The following is an 18014-nucleotide window of genomic DNA, read 5'->3' on the forward strand; positions in this document are numbered from 1 at the left end:
ACGATGCATTTTGATGTTTCAGCCATCTTTGCTCTCTGTGTATGCATGCAAATGTGAGACCAATAAATCCATTCTTAATTAAATGAACATTTAGTGTTTGTATGACATGAAAATATAGAAAAAGATATAGGAAACTTTTTTAATTAACCAACATTAACTAATATTAAGGTTTAGATTTATAATTTATAATTTAAGATGATTTATAACATGTAGTTTAGAATCTTATATAAACAAAATAAATTTTAAAAGAATTGACTGATGTTGACTAGAAAAAATTAATTTTTTAACCTTACTCAAAAATATGTGAATACTGTGTCTTTGAAATATTTAAAATTGAAACACATGGACAATACCCAAACTTGTGATGCTCTCCTACAATTACATATTGGCATAATGGCATGTTTCATTAATGCACTGTAATCACTTCCACAACGAGTTCTTAGTCTTGGCACCATTCTCATTTCTCTCTAAAACAACTTTTTTTTTTCTTCTTTTATTCTCTTGTTTGTTTTCCTCAAATTCTTTTCTTTTAATTTCTATATCATTTCCGTAATTTTTGAGGTCCAAACGGCTGAGATGTTTGATTTGCTTAGTCGTGTTGCCAAATTTGGTTAGAATTTCAAAATGTGTCAACTCGTTTAAGAGGTTCCCTCTACGCTGGGGTGGAGAGGGAGGGAAAGGGGTGCTCAAATGATGTATCCACCTCAGAGACGATGTTGGAGTAGGTTTTTGACTAAATTTTTAATGTGGTCATTTTAGATTCATGGTTTTCACTTTTTTTATTTCTTAAATTCAAAATTTACTATACTAGTATATGAGATCCAACTTTAAGTACTATATTGATTCTTAAACTCTTTCTAGCATTGAGTCAACAAATGAAGTGTTGAGCTGGCTATGACTTACTAAGTTGAACACAGGACTAAACGGTATCATTTCGTTTTAGCGCTTAAACAAAACAAAAATGAAAAGAAAAAGAAAAAAAAAAGAGTTTATATAATGTACAAACCATTTTATCTTCTTTTATTATCTAAAACGACCATGTTTTTGTCTTGTTTAAGCGTCAAAATGAAATAATGTTATTTAACCATTTAACGTGACAAGTCAGAAATAGTTCAGTAATTTGTTCATTGACTTAATACTAAAAAAGATCCAAAAACTAATATCATGTCTGGAGCTCGATCTTGATGACTAATATAATAAATTTTAAATTTAAGGGACTAAAATAATAAAAGTTAATCTCAAAAACCACTATAAAAATTTAGTCGTAGGTTTCTATTATCTAATGCCAGTTTCTCTTTGAATGTTGCTCAAAATGTATTGTTCTGATCTTGGAATCTTTTGAATCATTTTAAATTCCAAGGAATTAGGATTCATGCCATTGTACCAAGGACTTAGTTAAGACTTATAATGGTGTCATTGAGGAGAGATCAGTTTATACTATGTTGAGTTTTATTGTAGGCTTAAACAATCTTAAGATAATTAAGCATGCTTTTGTTTCCCGTCCAATTATGGACATTTCGGCTGATGATCAAATAGACGAGAATGTTATTTGGTGAGATACATTTTGGTGAATTAAAAGGACAATTTAAACGTTGGAACATATGTTGAGAGTTTAGTTTGCGTGTTGAACTAGAGGACATGTTATGTCTTTGGTCAGTTTACTTATGATAACATGGAACTTTCTATGATGAAAAAAATATATTCATGACCTCTAAACACTAGATATAATTTAAAATTATAAAAAATTATAGGGATAAATTTATAATATTAATTTAATTAATTAAAAAAACTGAAGAAGACAAGTGCTCTCGGTGCCTGTTGACGCCAACAACTTCTAGTTTCCATAGTGGTCGTCCTCTCCATCCTTTAGCATTAGGAATGGAAACATGTCAGTCCAGATTAGGTTTTACTCTTAAAAGATTAGGTCTGTAATAGAGTATATTGGCCTAAATCTAGCTTATAGCCTGTTATAAGCTTTTTAATGAGTACTGAGTCTGACTTGTTGTTAAAGTTGACCTGGTCTGAAGCCTATCAATAAGCCTGTCAGATTTGTTATCAAATTTGGCCTAACCTAAAGTTTATTAATAAGCTTTTTTTTAATAAATAATTCAATTTAAGGTATAATTTAATTTTAAAATTATAAAATATAAAATAATAAATTTATGGACAATATTGATACAAAATAAAAATAAAATATCGATAAATAACTATCATTGATTAAAAAAATAATATATATGAATATATTCTCACTTGGCTACTTCTAAAATATGTAATATATCAAAATAAAAAACTTCATCAATATCAAGAGTTGTAACAAACCAACTAAACATAACATCAAATAAAAGCTAATAACTACTTAAATCAAAACAAAGTAAAGGGAATGTTGGACAATTAATCGATTAACCCCCCAAGCTTGAAAGTGATTTAATCTTTCTGTTCCAACACCTTGAAAAAAAAAAGCAAACATACACATATCATTAGATTTTTAAATAATATAAATGCAACAAATACTTTTTTTATTAGTACAAAAGAGAATATTCAAAATAAAATTGTGGTCATAATCTTAATATAAATTATATGATGGTGGATACTACAATGAAGATGGCAAGAATATCTTCTCATGAAGATACTTTGGTTAAAAGTGTGGTTTATTTATTTAGCCACACTTTAAACAAAAACAACACTTTTATAAATATCAAAATGTAACCATACAATCCATTATCCAAAGGTCAAAAAAAAAATATATTCACATAAAGACAATTATAAAATCTTCATTGTAGTATCCACCTTATATGATACCTCATTTATATATCATGAAAATTTAATTTTATTATTTTAACTACTCACATCATACCAATATTAATATTCTCACATTTATAAAGAGAAATACTTTCTATAACATGGATACTTAGTCAAAAAAGAGAAATATTCGAAAGTTGATTTTTGTCTTTGGTTTTTTCTTCAAACCATACTTGTTCCGAAGCCAATCTCCTCCACAAATGAAAGCTTCAATGGACTCTTGATTTAGTCGAGAAGGATATTCATCAATAACTCTTCCTCCAGCACTAAAGACAGGATCCGCTGCTATTTTAGATAAAACCTTGAACTTTAGGCTATTATTTTTCCACCACTCCAAAGCACTAAAAGATTTAGAATTGCCTTCAGGAATGTAAGCACTCTCATCAAGATAAACTTCTAATTCTGATTTTGTTGGATGAATGGCTTCCTTTTCCCGAACCATATTCAACATTTCATCAATTCCACTGATTTCAGAACTAACCACATTAGAAGAAGCAATTAGACTATTAGTGTTAAACTCCACTTATTATTGTCTCACTATGACACATTTCAGCATATTCATCATACATTTTTTGTAATATATTCTTCACTTTTTCAACATTTTCAGCAGCCACATGCTCGTGTTTGTAAATTAAAGGAAAACAGAATTTAATAACATGTAATTTGCATCTAGGATCCAAAACACAAGCTAGAGACATTACCATATTGCATTCTTCCCAATATTTGTCAAATTTTTCTTTCATTGAGGTTGCCATTTCTCTCATGAAGGAATCTCTATCCTCAATAGCATCATCAATTACTTGTTTTACTCTCCAAACTTCAGGAAGGTACAAATTTACAATAGGATACTCACTACCAGAAATGGCATGAGTAGCAAGATTAAAAACTTTTAAAAGTTTGTAAATCTTCTCAACTTTCCTCTAATCCTCTGATGATGGTTTGTAACTGTAGTGGGGTTCTCTTTCCTTATACACAGGAAACAAAGATTTAAATTTTAAAGCTACAGATAACATGTTGTAAGTAGAATTCCATCTTGTGGGACAATCAATGATGAGTTTTTTCTCCTTCAAACGGTTGTTCTCAGCAATCTCAACAAATATTTTAAATCTTGAATCATTAAAATTGACGTACTTAACACTCTCACAAACTTTGTGAATAATACTTTTAATTTTACCTAACCCATCTTATACCAACAAATTCAGAATGTGTGCACAGTACCTAACATGAAACAAACTACCACCAATAGGTAATGAGTTGTTATCTGAAATAGTATCCTTAAAAGCCCTTAGACATGAATCATTATAGGAAGCATTGTCAACAGATACTGAGAAGACTTTGTTTTCAATTCTCCAAGTCTTCAAACACTTGAAAATACCATCCCCAACATCGATGTCACGTCTAGGAGTAGGTACCTAAACAAAACTCAAAACCTTTTTTTTGAAGATTCCACCCCGCATCAATAAAGTGACCTGTGATAACCATATATTCAACAATTTGATGGCTTGATCTCCACATATTAGTTGTCAAACTTATCTTTCTAACACTTTGTAACAAAGCCTTCAATTGTTTCTTTTCTGCCTCATATATTGCCAAGCAATCACTTCAAGTAGTTTTGCGGGAAACTTTATGAAATTCAGAATTAGCGTATTGAAAGCCCCACATCCAAACTTCATCCTCAACAATCCTGAAAGGATCCTCATGAACCATAATTGCTGTAGCAATTATTTGTCTTATCTTCTCTTGAGAATATCTTACACCTAGTGTTGCAAAGGGATTAACACTTGAATTGGAAGGTTGAAATGGAATCAATGGTTGCTTCTTTTGTGCAGCAATATGCAATCTCCTTTGTAAGCAACTACTAGAATGCCTCCATGAGAATGTGAAGTACTAGCTCCTTTTCCTGCGTAAGAAAACATAGATTTGCAATACTTGCAAATAGCTTTTGTACCTTCAGAACTTTCAACTTGATCAAAATCTTTTCAAATTGGTGAAGTTTTCTTTCTTTTTTTTGTAATAACGGTTTCATTACTAGCATTTTCATCCGTGACTGATTGATTTGTAATAGTTGTTGTCTGTGTTGGTGCTGATGTAGTTGTTGGTGTTTGTAATGGAGCAATGCCAGTATCTGTTGTTGGTACTGACTGATTAATTTCTTCTCCATTTAAAGAAATAGAATTGGCCAACGGATAACTCGGAGTTATAGATTCAGCCATTTCTAAAGGCTATTGTAATGCCTAAACAAAAATTAACAGACATTATCTTATGATTTTTTTGACAGAATAAAATCCTAATTGATGAAAAATAAAAAATAATAAAATAAAAATTAATGACATGAGAAAGAAGAAGAAGTACGTACAGTCAAAGGAAGAGAAGATGAAGAGGATGGTAGTCTGGTAGAAGAGCGTGAAGAGTGGAGAAGGGAAGAGAAAATGACCGTGTGTATGCTTGTTTTTTTATTAATGTGGAGGAAAAGTTTTTAGAATTATTTTATTTGATTGACTTTTGATATTCCAATATCAAAGATTAAAGATATTAAGAAAATAAAAATACACATATATAATTAAAGAGACAAATGGCTTAGTGGATAAAGGTATTTTAATATGATAGAAAAATTAAGTTCAAATCTTTTTAAAAGTATTTTTACTAGTATAATAAAACTTTATATATGTATTTGGCTATTTGCAGGCTCAGACCGGCCTGACAGGCCCAACAGGCTATTTCAAAAGCCTAGGCCTGGCCTTTTAAAGAATATAGGCTTTTTTAGTAGCCTAAGCCTATTTTCTATCAGGCCAGGCCAAACACAAGCTAGGCTGCAGGCCCCTGGCAGGCCGCCTAGCCTATTTTCACCCCTATCTAGCACTGTCTTGAGAACATCCTTTTTCACTTCGTCACTGCCGGTTCCTCCTCCACTTCATTCCACAACACCACCCACTTCTCCTCCTTCCCCCACCTCAGGTGGAGAGAAAGCAAATTAATTTTGAGTTTGAACGAAAACTGAATTAACGGATCTCTAATCATCAATTTTAAATTTGAAATTTCCTCAACAGATTTCATTGAATTCCTTTTGAAACTCTTCAATAATAACAATAATAATAATAATCCAATTACATTGAGAAGCTTTTGAAAATTATATATAAAAAAAGGAGTCAGTGGAGATCGATTCTTGTCGTCCTTCATCAACGGCACAAAACATGCCAACAAAGTTGGAGCTTCTTCGCTTCCGTCGAGAAAGACATCCATAAAATATTTCAAGAGAAGTACGGTTAGAACATGGGGAAGAAACACTTGTGTAGTGTTTAAATGAATTGGGACTCGAACTTTGGAACGGCGGCAAGAAGCAACTATGGAGCAACAACGAATCAAATTTCTCGTTTAAAATGAAAAGATTGTTGATGCTTCAGGAAGCGGACCACCCGCAGTGTCCAGTGGAGTTGTGGTTCTTATGGCATCGATTGCTGTATTTCTATGGAGGCTGAGAAGAAGACCAGGTGATCTGAGTGAGATCTGCAAATACATTTATATTTGGGTCAAAACTAGCATTTCCAACAATTATTGTACGACAGTCATCCCATTAAGCTAAGATTTTTATAGTCGAAAGTCGACAAAAGAACTAGTTATATGGATCAAAGACAGAATATGCTGCCACTACAATAAATATGGGCTTTAACAACGTCAAAATTTGTAATGCCTTAAAACAGTTCTCTTTGATGGTTTTAGACAATAATTTTTTACAGTATTACTATTGAAGTTTAATTTTTCATTATTTTATAGCAACAAAATAAAATCATTATCTTTAACTATTTTAAAGAACGATTTTATAACCGTTACAATGATTTTTTATTAAGCAACAATTTTATAATGTTATTAAAATAATTATACAAAAGATACGCACAAAAACCATTTCCTAAGAATACTTAATTTATAGTACATATAAAAATTATTGGCAAAATTTGCTACACTTTAAAACTATTCTATTAAAAGGTCTTAAAAAGGGTTTTTATAGTGTTGTTGTTGAAGTTTAATTTTTTATTATTTTAAAGCAACAAAATAAAATCATTCTCTTTGACTATTTTAAAGAATGGTTTTATAACCGTTACAATAATTTTTTTTATCAAGCAACGATTTTCTAATGTTGTTTAAATAATTATGCAAAAGATATGCATAAAACTCATTCTCTATAACAAATTTGTAGTGTAAACCCCGTTAAATTAGTAAATAATTAGTCGATAAATTAGTTTTTAATAAAGAGAATTGGAAATGTGAATATTATATTAAATTAGGATAAAGCTCATCGAAACGAGAATTTTGACACTAATTTCGAAGAAAACGGCCCAAGATTAGACCGAACGGGCCGAACCAGTTGAACCGGGCCCATGGGTCCAACCGGGCCCATGGGCCTAACCGGCCCAGCAATTAAAATGAACCCAACCTTCTCATCTTTCCCAATTCAGCAATATACAGCGCTGAAACAAATAGGGGAGAAGGAGAAGAGAAGCTTGCCGAAGACCCTTACGGTAATTCAAAACGCCGTAACTTCTCCGTCCGAGCTCCGATCGCCGCACCGTTTGCGTCCACGCATCTACCGCGTCGAGCTCTACATTTCTACCGATGGTGGTTTTAGGTTATGATTTGAAAGTGCATAACGCTACTCATGAAGCTATGGTGACTAGGTTAGGATGTCCACAAGTTCCATTTCGAGTACAACAGCGTGAATTTGTGCATGATTTGATTTGTTTACTGATAACTGGTCTTGATCTCATCTTGGGATTGAATTGGTTATCCAAGAATCATGTTTTGCTTGATTGTTCTGAAAAGTCAATACAGTTTATGCCGGAAAGGTCGGAAGCGCCGGTTGTGGTGAACAGTTACTATTTGAACTCTATGATAGTAAATTGTTCTGGAACTGAATGTCAGGGTATTATGTTATTAACTACGGGAGTATCAGGTGATGATCAGAGTTTAGAGCAGATTCCGGTTGTATGTGAATTTCCAAACGTGTTTCCGGATAATATTAATGAATTTTCACCTAACCGGGAGGTTGAATTCGCGATTGAGTTGGTGCCTGGAGCCAGTCTGATTTCAATTACTCCTTACAGGATGTTACCTTTAGAAATGTTTGAACTAAAAGCTTAGTTGGAAGATCTGTTGGGTAAGCATTTTATCCGATCAAGTGTTTCTCCGTGGGTAGTGCTAGTGTTACTAGTAAAGAAGAAGGACGGAAGTATGCGCTTGTGTGTCGATTATTGGCAATTGAATAAGATCACTGTGAAGAATAAATATCCGCTACTTAGAATCGACGACCTAATGGATCATTTACAGGGTGCCGGTGTGTTTTCTAAGATTGATTTACGATCAGGTATCATCAGATAAGGGTTAGAGATGAAGAAATTCCGAAAACTGCTTTCAGAACACGTTATAGTCATTATGAGTATACAGTAATGTCTTTCGGATTAACCAATGCTCCGACAGTATTCATGGATTATATGAACAGGATTTTTCGGCCGTACCTGGACAAGTTTGTCATTGTCTTCATTGATGATATTCTTGTTTACTCTAAGACTGAGGAGGAGCATGCTGATCACTTGTGAACTGTGCTGCAAATTCTAAGTGACAGGAAGTTATATGCTAAGTTATCTAAATGAGAGTTCTGGAAGAGTGAGGTGAAGTTTCTCGGTCACGTGGTGAGTAAGCAGGGAATAGCTGTGGATCCTGCTAAGGTAGAAGCAATGATGAATTGGGAGCGACCAACTTCAGTGACAGAGATCAGGAGTTTCTTAGGTTTGGCGGGGTATTATCGGAGATTCATTAAGGGATTTTCACAACTTGCCTTACCTTTAACTAAGTTGACTAGGAAGGATACACCTTTTATCTGGACTTTAGAGTGTGAAGAGAGTTTTCAAGCATTGAAGCAAAGGTTGGCCACTGCACCCGTGTTGGTATTGTCTGAACCAAGTGAACCGTTTGAAGTGTACTGTGATGCATCATTAAAGGGTTTGGGGTGCGTTCCGATGCAGCACCGAAATGTTGTAGCATACGCCTCATGGCAATTAATGCCGCATGAGATGAACTATCCGACTCATGATTTAGAACTTGCTGCTGTTGTGTTTGCTCTGAAAATCTGGAGGCATTATCTCTATGGCGTTAAGTTCCACGTTTTCTCAGACCATAAGAGTTTGAAGTATCTATTTGAGTAGAAAGAGTTGAATATGTGTCAGAGGAGGTGAATTGAGCTTCTGAAGGATTATGATTTTGAATTGAATTACCATCCTGGAAAAGCGAACGTTGTGGCAGACGCCTTAAGTCGGAAGTCTTTATATGCAGCTTGGATGATGCTACGGAAAGAAGAGTTATTAAAGGCATTTCAAGGTTTGAAACTAGGAGTTAGGGAAGAATCCGGAATTCTGTGTTTGAGTCAGTTGCAAATTTCAAGTGATTTTAAATCAGAACTTCTGAAGGCTCATCAAGATGGTGAAGCATTACGTATGGTATTACCGGCAATTGAACAGGGAAGACAGAGGAGAGTGTCAGAAGGTAAGGATGGTTTATGGAGGTTCAAAAACCGGATTATTATGCCAGATGTCGGAGATTTATGGCAAAGTATCTTGGCAGAAGCTCATAAGAGCGGGTTTTCAATTCATCCAGGAAGCACCAAAATGTATCAGGATCTGAAAGCGATGTTCTGGTGGCCAGGGATGAAGAATGATGTGGCAATGCATGTATCTAAATGTTTAATGTGTCAAAAGGTTAAAATCGAACATCAGAAACCATCAGGAACCCTTCAGCCCTTAGAGATTCCATAATGGAAATGGGAGAGTATCGTAATAGATTTTGTGACAGGTTTGTCTAGGATCCGGACTGGTTGTGATGCTATTCAGATTGCATGGTGTGCCTTCTACCATTATATCTGACAGGGATCCTCGTTTAACATTAAGGTTCTGGGGAGCCTTTCAGCGTGCATTTGGGACTCAGTTAAGTTTAAGTACTGCATATCACCCTCAGACAGATGGTCAATCAGAGAGAACTATTCAGGCCTTGGAGGATATGCTAAGGGCTTGTATTTTGGACCATTCGGCGAGCTGGAATCGGTATATGCCATTAGTGAAGTTTGCTTATAACAATAGCTACCATGCGAGCATTGGAATGGTTCCGTATGAGGCTTTGTATGGCAGGAAATGTCAATCCTTGCTATGTTGGTATGAAACTGGAGAAAGAAGCTTACTAGGGCCTAAGATGATAGTTGAAACTACTGAGCAGATAAAGAAGATTCGTAGTCGAATGATCCACTTGGTGCCGGTCACTTTCTTTCCATTTGGCCTTGGAACCAACGTCCACACTTGGTTCTTTTCAAACTCAAGAAGCTCATCCTCCATAGCTTTAACCCAAGAAGGGTCAATAAGTGCTTCCTTGACATTTTGAGGCTTTATTTGTGAAAGAAGGGCAATGTTTAAACCTTCATTTGCCTTTCTAGTGGAGGACCTTGTTTGGACTCCATGAGAGACGTCCCCAATGACAAATTCCTCAGGATAATTCTTCAAGAATGCAACATAACATAAATAATTAGCAACATACACTTATTAATTAAACAACTCTAATTATTTATTTTGCCAAAAATAATGTTTGTTATCACTAATTAATTTAGTTAATTTCTTAACTCAACAGAATGCTTATAGCCCAAAGCCGTCAGAAGAGCTATGCTGATCAAAGGCGAAAGCCTACGGAGTTTGAAGAAGGAGAGCATGTATTTCTGAAGGTTACACCGACCACTGGAGTAGGAAGAGCTATTAAGACTAAGAAATTGAATTCCTGTTATATTGGACCGTTTGAGATCCTGAAAAGAATTGGGCCGGTGGCTTATAGGATTGCTTTACTACCATATCTTTCAAACTTGCACGACGTGTCTCATGTGTCACAGCTTCGAAAATATACCCCTAACGCAAGTCATGTCCTGGAACCAGAACCGATTCAAGTGAGAGAAGATCTAACACTTCCAATAATCCCGGTGAGAATTGATGACACTAGCATTAAATGATTGCGCAGGAAAGAAGTATCACTGGTAAAAGTAGCTTGGAGTCGAGCTGGTATTGAGGAACATACTTGGGAACTCGAATCGGATATGCGGAAGGACTACCCACATCTCTTTTCAGGTAACCAAATTTGAATTTTGAGGGCAAAATTCTTTGTTAGGTGGGTAGGATGTAAACTCTGTTAAATTAGTAAATAATTAGTCAATAAATTAGTTTTTAATAAAGAGAATTAAAAATGTGAATATTATATTAAATTAGGATAGAGCTCATCGAAATGAGAATTTTGACACTAATTTCGAAGAAAACGGCCCAAGATTGGACTGAACGTGCCAAACTGGTTGAACCGGGCCCAACCGGCCCAGCAATTAAAATGAACCCAGCCTTCTCATCTTCCCCAATTCAGTAATATACAGCGCTGAAACAAATAGGGGGGGAAAGAGAAGAGAAGCTTGCCGAAGACCCTTACGGTAATTCAAAACGCCGTAACTCCTCCGTCCGAGCTCTGATCGCCGCACCATTTGCGGCCACGCGTCCACTGCGTCGAGTTCTACGTTTCTACCGGAACAATTTCATAGTTAAGCCATTAATCACTCTCAGCCACTCCTTTCCCCCAATTTTCAAAAATATTGTAGGGGTACTGAATTTCTTAGCTTTTTGATGTTTTAGGATCCAATTAGCTTAAGAAAAATGTCCACTCTTGCTTATATGAAGCTTGGGTAAGGTGAGGATACCATAAATTCGATTTAAATTACTGAATTTATGTTTTGAGTATTAAATTGGGTATATATGTGTTATGAAAATGTATTAGGTTGTGAATAAATAATTGGAGCTTGAAATTGTGGACGTTGAAATTTTTGTGGAGGCTGGGCATTAGTATTTTGATTGAGCTTTAGGGCTGTGTTTGTGTTGGGTGAATTGCTTGGTCGCTACGTGGGAATCGGCCAAGTATGATTTAGGTTTCTTGCATGTAATATATAATGTTCTGTGAAAACTTAGGCTAGATGACCGTAGGATAGGTTGAAATGCATGTATATATATTTATTGTTAGTATCTTGTGAGAAAACATGTTTGGCTTGGTGCTGGTTGATTAATTGATGATTTGGAGAAGTATGGGCTTGGGGTATGTTTATGATGGTGGTTGTTGGGATGATAAGGAAGGCTATACTATGTTATAGGTCTAGGATTTGTAAACTATGGTTTTTGGTTGGTTTTGGTTGATGGATTTGAATATTGTAAGTGCATTATTGTTAATTTGAGGTAGGTTTATTGTGATGATTATTAAAATGATGAGAAAGGGGTATATGGTATTGAAGAATGCAGGTTTAGTGGTGAAAGGAAGGGAGTTTTTGAACTAAAATTGAGGTTTGGAAATTTTTGCAAAAGTTGGTTTTTGGCCAAATTTCGGCAAGGCATAACTTGGCTTTCATACCCTCAATTTGCTCTCAAGTTATTTTAAAGTAAAAATTGGGTTCGTGAAGTTTATGCCATTCGAAGAACGGGAGAAAAATATTTTAAATCGAAGAAGTTATGGTTGTTGGAAGATTGTACCTAAAAACTGTCTTTTTGCAATTCTGCAGCTTTGCTACTGAATCTGTTTTTTTTTTAAAGAACGTACGTTCATGCGTACGCGTGGCCCACACGCACGCGTGACATGGAATTTTGGTGATGCATACGCGACTGGTCATATGCGCACGCGTGACATGAAGTTTTCACCTACGCGTACGCATGACAAAGGGACGCGCGCGCGAGCTGCAATTTTTACACTCCCACGCGTACGCGTGGCCCTTGTTCCAGCAAACATGATTTTTGAGTGTTAAACCCTATTTCAAACTTCTAAAACCTCTATTTTCATTCTTTTAGTCACAAATAATAATGTTAAACTTGGAGATGAAGTTAGGAAAAGATGATAACTTGGAGGTGAAGTAAGGCTGAAAAGTGATGAATTGATTATGAAATGTTACGGATGATCATGTATGATACTTGGCTTGTTAATCAAATGAATGATCATGTATGATACTTGGCTTGAATGATTAAAAGATCTGAGATACGAGATTCTCTAGATAAAGTACCGTAGCTTGTCACCACGTGTACCAGGTTGAAAACTTGATACGCTGTTGACCCTCTGACATAAGGGTGACCAGGCACTTATAAATTCCCGAGAATGGTACCCCCATTGAGCGATTTGATATATGTATGAGAAAAAGCTATGCATAGACTCATGGGATGCACGTCGGGGGACAGTCCAATGGTTTAACAAACCGGACTTGTCGGGTTGGCTGTATAACCGATAGATGAGCTCATTAGCCATAGGACAGGCATGCATCATATGCATATTACTTGAATTACTTGTTTGTGCTCTAACTGGATTTGCCTAAGTGCATTTACTATGTTAAGTGTATATTTGCTACTTGCAGTACTTGTAACCTTCTTGTGTTTGCTTTTATCTGTTTATTTGTCTATGAAATGCTGACGGAGATGGAGGTATAGAGGAATGACAATATAGGACTTAGATTTAAGATTAAGATTAAGTTAGGCTTAGATACTCTTAGAAAATCACCTTTTATGGCTTCTGTTTAATACTTCAAGCTCTATAATCTGAGTATCGGCGTTCTAGGATTGCCTTTGGCATTCCCAGGACCTTATATCTTATGTGTGTGGCACCTTTACCATACTGAGAACCTTTGGTTCTCACCCCATACTATGTTGTTGTTTTTCAGATGCAGGTCGAGAGGCATCTCGTTAGGCGTCTGGGAAAATTAGAAATGTTGTTTGTGATTTTTTTTCTCATTTTTTCAATTATACTTTTTTTTTCCACTCTTAGCTTAGTTTTTTTATCTTTGTTTTTTATTTATTTTGAATTTTGTTGTTATAGGTTGAAAGTCTTGGTAGAAGTGGCAGTTTATGCTCACGCACATCATTGGGGCACTTTCAAATCGATCCATCGTTATCAATTCTTTCCAATTCTCTTTTTAGTTCTAATATATACCAAGATTGAATGATTATAATTTTTGGTCTCTTTGAATATATTGTTGTAATTTTGTTAATCATTTTGTATAGAGACAAAGGTAAAGAGAACACGAGAACCTACACAATGCTTGAAGCTTCATGCAAGATAGTTGGAAGATAGAGAAAAAATTACTCTAGATGGTAAAACAGAGGCAATTGGTCCTACTGATGAAGTTGTAACTAACTTGAGCAAATTTTTGGATACAATGGTAAAGAATTTAGATTTTTGTCCATTAATTTACACAAACTAATTTACACAAACTGAGAGGGGAATAAAGATAAAGAGGATATTTGGGAATACGTTCTAGTGAGAATATTAGAATTGTTACTTTTCATCTCTTTAAGAAAACATACATATTTTATTCTTACTAGCTAAAAATATTTGTGTTTTGTAGGTTAAATTCATTATTCCAATTGAAGGAAAAAGATAGTATTTGCTCATATCAATGACAGTTGGAGATGGTATAAGAGCACAATTAAGCAAACTCATTTTTTGCCATATAAATATATGAGCGAGATGCTGAAAAGTCGTCCTAAAAGTATAAATGAGATTCATTTTCAAAAGTTAATTGCTTATTAGAGAAATGAGGATATTAAAGTAAACTATGTGAAACCTAATTTAATTGTGCATGCAATTATATATATATATATATATATATGAGCAAAATACGATGACTTTTTTATAATACTTGTCTCTTGTTATGTAGAAAATGTCTGTGCAGAATGCGAAAAATAGGGCACAACAGAAATTTAGGCATCAAAAGAGACCAATAAATTTTGCAAGAATATATGCAAAATTGGTACACATTTTTAAAAATTATTGTGCATTTGTGTATGCGTGTGTGATGTGTGTCTGTGAGTATCAAGTATGTGTTTATTTTAGAAATAAAATTAACTCTCTTTTGCTAAATGCTATTTGAACTAAACTTACAGGTTACTTCTAAGAAAAATAATGAACCACCTGCTCAAACAGAAATGCTTGTTGAAATTCACCAAAACACAAAGGACAAATCATTAGATAAAGACATTTTGGATGTAATTGTAAGTATTGGGAGTTAATTTGGTCAAAATAAGTTATGAGTGTTTTGTGTCTTGGTTATTTGCTAATCAATTATTATTACTTTTATGCTTGTAGTTTAGTTAAAGACTCTTGATGTTGTTCTTAATTTGTAGTATTTGCTTTGATGTTGTCAAATGATTTATATTTTTAGTTCAATTGTGTAGTTATTTTTCTTTTTTTTTTAATTATTCTTATTTTTTTTTCAAATTAACATAGATGCATCTGCAAGTTGAGAATAAAAAGTCTAAAGAATCAATAATTAGAGCTTTTCAATTCATATTTGGGAAAGAGAAGACAGGGCAAGTGCGATATCATGAAAAAGTTACCACACCAACTTTGTTGAAGAAAAATGAAGAAATTGCTACCCTTAAACAGCAATATGCAAATGAGAAAGCAACATTAGAGGGTAAGGTTGATGTGAAGCAATAAGAAGTAGATGAACTAAAATCTCTTGTTAAGATATTGGTGCAACAAAAAAACTCAGGAGTCAACCTTGAGATGTTAGTTGCTAAGCTAGGAAACACTTCAAGCAATCCAAACAATGATGCTAATGAGGAGGTATCATTTGTTGTTAAAGTTTCTATAAGTTATCATATCTTAAATAATGATTGCAAGCATTATTTGTATTAGAAAAGTGTAGTTTTATATTTGATTTACTATTTTTTGTTTTGTTTTGTTTATAGAAAAATCATGTTGAAGGAAAAAACAAACTTAATTAACATCACAAGATTTGAAGATCAAATGTTAGAGAGTAAAAGTCATGAAATAGTGGACATGATGATAAACCTACTTGCTATTTAATTACTTCAACTCTCTTTTGTTATTGAATATTTTGCAAAGATGATATAGTTAGAGGTTGTAATTATGACTTAGACTAGTATTATGATATTTTGAACAATAATGATATAATTAGAAGTGGTTATGACTTAGACTAGTATTATGGTATTTTGCAATGATGATGTAATGTGTGTGTGGATCTTACAAAATACTTTATAAATCAAATTTAATAGTAAATGTTTAATTAGTTTTCTTTAGTAATTTGATTCAAATAGTTAAGGTTATTTATTAACACTAAATTAAAAAAAATAGTTGGAATACTAATTTCAATGCAACATGAAAAAACTATTGCAGCTACAAAATGGGAATGGTATTAAAACCATTGAAAAAACAAAAAAAAAAAATGGTTTTTAAACCGTTGTCCAAATTAGTAACAAAGCTATAACAGAGAAAAATTGTTGCCTATCCAATTACAGTTCTAAACCGTTACATAATGACAGAGAACGGTTCTAAACCATTGCCTATCTAGTTATAATTCTAAACCGTTCTTTAAAAATGTTGTAAAAACCATTGTCTATTAGGGTAACAAGGGCAACGATTTTCTTTGTTGCTGTTATCTTAGGTAAGAAACCGTTGCCTATTAGCATTGGTAACAGCTGTATATACAACAGTTTTAAAAACCGTTACCAAAACATTGCTTAAAATTTTAGGAACGATTTTCTAATCTATAACAACGGTTTTCAATTGTTGCAAAAATCCTTATTTATTTGTTGTAGTATGTAATTTGAAAGATATGACCACAAGTCCTTAAAAGTTATCCTTACTACAGAGGTTGAAAGACGTATTTCATTTTTTATGGTTTTCAATTTATTATTTCTCAAACCTCAAAATCAAAATCAATAGATGAGAATCATTTTGAAATATACCAATCCGAGCATGAGTTAAGACAAGACTTAAGTCTTTGGTGCATTGAAGTTAGCAGAGACCAATACGAATTATGGAATAAAACATTAAGGACTAATGAATTAATTAATTTTAATTAGAGACTAAAATATTTGGTTCAAAATTTTTTAGGAACTAAAATGAATAAATACTCTAGATTATAAATCATGGTTAACTTGAAACATTTACCCATGGAACATGTCAAACGCATCCACCATTATGTGTGATAGGTGTAGTTTGTCAATTTGTTGATTATGGGTGTTTATGTCTCTTCTAGAGCAGGTGGTTTTACCATGAGAGCATGTAACTTTGTGTCAAGTTTTGCTTTGCTATTATTCAGTTTTGTTGTAACGGTCTAAACTATCTTCATATTTGGATTGTGTTGAGACTTACTTTCTTTTCTTTTTCCCCTAAAAAATGCTAGACATCTTAAAAGGCGTCGCTAAATGGATCATAAATGAGGCCAGTTGAGATTGGTAGAATTGAGGTAAGCTTTGGGGTTTGACAAATGAAGTTCCGATTATGGTAGAGGTAGAGCAATGAAATCTCAGTATGAAATTGCCCATTCAAGCCTCTACGATGTCATGTCACAACCCATGTGACAATAATGAAAAAGAAAGGATCAAATGGTCCAGGCCTCCTAGGTAGCAACCACAAACCTTTAATGCAACTGTAACATAACAAATTAGGGATTGGATTGTAAAAAAAAATTAAAAAAAAGGAACAAAAATAACGATCACTTTCACATGCCACATGTGTGTGTGCAAGTGACTTTCCCTTTTCCTTTGGAAAACAACATGCCCTCTACTCCGGCAACGCTATTTTGCTCCTTTTAATCCATCCAAACATGTTGCACAATTTATAAGCCACAACTACTCAATTACACGTGTCCATTTCTTCTCTTTTCATTGCAGTAGAGGGGGGAAATACCATTTATCTTGTGGCCATTGTTCTTCCAGCTTCATAATGTGTACTCGTATAATTTCTGTAAACACAACAATTATTGGACCTGAAATTTAATGAACCAAAACATATGGCAATTCAAAAATAATATTAAATTCAAATAAGAAATTTTTGCCAAAATCATGAGTTGAGATTTTTAAATTGTAAATCAAACAAGCCATTATCCAATAAATTATAGTTCAAATGGTATTTTCTTTGTTCGGTAAAAAAAAAATCAAACAAGCCATTACTAAAATTGTGTAAGACTTTGTAAACAATATATGAAGATCTTCTAAATTCAGATCAAATGTCATCACTAGACAAGAATTGTCAATTGTGATCTGAATCAGTGCTTATCTTGTTGAACTTGATTTTGATTGTCCTTTTTTTCTTTTTTTGGGTAAGTAAACTTTGAATCAGCCGTTCCCATTAATTAATGTGTGATATCAATATTCAATAGTGAA

This window comes from Arachis ipaensis, chromosome B09 (genome assembly GCF_000816755.2).
Source record: "Arachis ipaensis cultivar K30076 chromosome B09, Araip1.1, whole genome shotgun sequence".
NCBI classification, from domain to species: domain Eukaryota; kingdom Viridiplantae; phylum Streptophyta; class Magnoliopsida; order Fabales; family Fabaceae; genus Arachis; species Arachis ipaensis.